This window comes from Oncorhynchus keta, unplaced genomic scaffold, assembly GCF_023373465.1.
Source record: "Oncorhynchus keta strain PuntledgeMale-10-30-2019 unplaced genomic scaffold, Oket_V2 Un_contig_14520_pilon_pilon, whole genome shotgun sequence".
Lineage (NCBI taxonomy): Eukaryota > Metazoa > Chordata > Actinopteri > Salmoniformes > Salmonidae > Oncorhynchus > Oncorhynchus keta.
In genome coordinates, this window is record NW_026278803.1 from 53,838 (window position 1) to 57,500 (window position 3,663).

Sequence of the window (3,663 nt, forward strand, 5' to 3'; positions counted from 1 at the left end):
AATGTATAATGGAACTGAGACATGCCCATGAAACAACACATTTTTTACATTTTTTGTTTGCACTTAAAATCTAAAAATTAACTGTTTAGCAGAAGATGGTTTCGATCCATCGACCTCTGGGTTATGGGCCCAGCACGCTTCCACTGCGCCACTCTGCTCTCAGCCACTTAAGAAAAGACTAGAACTCACAATCCATGGCTTAGGAGGCCAGTGTCTTAGGCCACTGGGGTACTGTGTAAACAGTATGACCAATATGAACTGTTGGAAGAGGTCAAAAAAATGTATAATGGAACTGAGACATGCCCATGAAACAACACATTTTTTAATTTTTTTGTTTGCACTTAAAATCTAAAAAGAAACTGTTTAGCAGAGGATGGTTTCGATCCATCGACCTCTGGGTTATGGGCCCAGCACGCTTCCACTGCGCCACTCTGCTCTCAGCCACTTAAGAAAAGACTAGAACTCACAATCCATGGCTTAGGAGGCCAGTGTCTTAGGCCACTGGGGTACTGTGTAAACAGTATGACCAATACGAACTGTTGGAAGAGGTCAAAAAATGTATAATGGAACTGAGACATGCCCATGAAACGACACATTTTTTAAATTTTTTGTTTGCACTTAAAATCTAAAAATAAACTGTTTAGCAGAGGATGGTTTCGATCCATCGACCTCTGGGTTATGGGCCCAGCACGCTTCCGCTGAGCCACTCTGCTCTCAGCCACTTAAGAAAAGACTAGAACTCACAATCCATGGCTTAGGAGGCCAGTGTCTTAGGCCACTGGGGTACTGTGTAAACAGTATGACCAATACGAACTGTTGGAAGAGGTAAAAAAAAATGTATAATGGAACTGAGACATGCCCATGAAACAACACATTTTTTAAATTTTTTGTTTGCACTTAAAATCTAAAAAGAAACTTTTTAGCAGAGGATGGTTTCGATCCATCGACCTCTGGGTTATGGGCCCAGCACGCTTCCGCTGCGCCACTCTGCTCTCAGCCACTTAAGAAAAGACTAGAACTCACAATCCATGGCTTAGGAGGCCAGTGTCTTAGGCCACTGGGGTACTGTGTAAACAGTATGACCAATATGAACTGTTGGAAGAGGTCAAAAAAATGTATAATGGAAATGAGACATGCCCATGAAACAACACATTTTTTAAATTTTTGTTTGCACTTAAAATCTAAAAATAAACTGTTTAGCAGAAGATGGTTTCGATCCATCGACCTCTGGGTTATGGGCCCAGCACGCTTCCACTGCGCCACTCTGCTCTCAGCCACTTAAGAAAAGACTATAACTCACAATCCATGGCTTAGGAGGCCAGTGTCTTAGGCCACTGGTGTACTGTGTAAACAGTATGACCAATATGAACTGTTGGAAGAGGTCAAAACAAATGTATAATGGAACTGAGACATGCCCATGAAACAACACATTTTTTAAATTTTTTGTTTGCACTTAAAATCTAAAAAGAAACTGTTTAGCAGAAGATGGTTTCGATCCATCGACCTCTGGGTTATGGGCCCAGCACGCTTCCACTGCGCCACTCTGCTCTCAGCCACTTAAGAAAAGACTAGAACTCACAATCCATGGCTTAGGAGGCCAGTGTCTTAGGCCACTGGGGTACTGTGTAAACAGTATGACCAATACGAACTGTTGGAAGAGGTCAAAAAATGTATAATGGAACTGAGACATGCCCATGAAACGACACATTTTTTAAATTTTTTGTTTGCACTTAAAATCTAAAAAGAAATTTTTTAGCAGAAGATGGTTTCGATCCATCGACCTCTGGGTTATGGGCCCAGCACGCTTCCACTGCGCCACTCTGCTCTCAGCCACTTAAGAAAAGACTAGAACTCACAATCCATGGCTTAGGAGGCCAGTGTCTTAGGCCACTGGGGTACTGTGTAAACAGTATGACCAATATGAACTGTTGGAAGAGGTCAAAAAAATGTATAATGGAAATGAGACATGCCCATGAAACAACACATTTTTTTAATTTTTACGCCCACGAAACGACACATTTTTTTTAATTTTTGTTTGCACTTAAAATCTAAAAATAAACTGTTTAGCAGAGGATGGTTTCGATCCATCGACCTCTGGGTTATGGGCCCAGCACGCTTCCGCTGCGCCACTCTGCTTCCACCCACCCCAGATGGGACTTGAACCCACAATCCCCTTAGGAGGCCTTATCCATTAGGCCACTGGGGCACTGTTTACCTTCTGCAAACAGTACGAACTGATAGAAGCAGGAAAAACAATGTGTACTGGATAGCACTGAGAGACGCAAATGAAATTTAGCTTTCTAATTTCTGTTTGCGTTTCATTTTTAAAAACAAACTGTTTAGCAGAGATGGTTTCGATCCATCGACCTCTGGGTTATGGGCCCAGCACGCTTCCACTGCGCCACTCTGCTCTCAGCCACTTAAGAAAAGACTAGAACTCACAATCCATGGCTTAGGAGGCCAGTGTCTTGAGGCCACTGGGGTACTGTGTAAACAGTATGACCAATACGAACTGTTGGAAGAGGTCAAAAAAATGTATAATGGAACTGAGACATGCCCATGAAACAACACATTTTTTAAATGTTTTGTTTGCACTTAAAATCTAAAAATAAACTGTTTAGCAGAGGATGGTTTCGATCCATCGACCTCTGGGTTATGGGCCAGCACGCTTCCCAATGAGCCACTCTGCTCTCAGCCACTTAAGAAAAGACTAGAACTCACAATCCATAGGAGGCCAGGCTTAGGCCACTGGGGTACTGTGTAAACAGTATGGAACTGTTGGAAGAGGTAAAAAAAAAATGTATAATGGAAATGAGACATGCCCATGAAACAACACATTTTTTAAATTTTTTGTTTGCACTTAAAATCTAAATAGAAACTTTTTAGCAGAGGATGGTTTCGATCCATCGACCTCTGGGCCCAGCACGCTTCCGCTGAGCCACTCTGCTCTCAGCCACTTAAGAAAACACTAGAACTCACAATCCATGGCTTAGGAGGCCAGTGTCTTAGGCCACTGGGGTACTGTGTAAACAGTATGACCAATATGAACTGTTGGAAGAGGTAAAAAAATGTATAATGGAAATGAGACATGCCCATGAAACAACACATTTTTTAAATTTTTTGTTTGCACTTAAAATCTAAAAATAAACTGTTTAGCAGAGGATGGTTTCGATCCATCGACCTCTGGGTTATGGGCCCAGCACGCTTCCACTGCGCCACTCTGCTCTCAGCCACTTAAGAAAAGACTAGAACTCACAATCCATGGCTTAGGAGGCCAGTGTCTTAGGCCACTGGGGTACTGTGTAAACAGTATGACCAATATGAACTGTTGGAAGAGGTCAAAAAATGTATAATGGAACTGAGACATGCCCATGAAACAACACATTTTTTAATATTTTTGTTTGCACTTAAAATCTAAAAATAAACTGTTTAGCAGAAGATGGTTTCGATCCATCGACCTCTGGGCCCAGCACGCTTCCACTGCGCCACTCTGCTCTCAGCCACTTAAGAAAAGACTAGAACTCACAATCCATGGCTTAGGAGGCCAGTGTCTTAGGCCACTGGGGTACTGTGTAAACAGTATGACCAATACGAACTGTTGGAAGAGGTCAAAAAAATGTATAATGGAACTGAGACATGCCCATGAAACGACACATTTTTTAA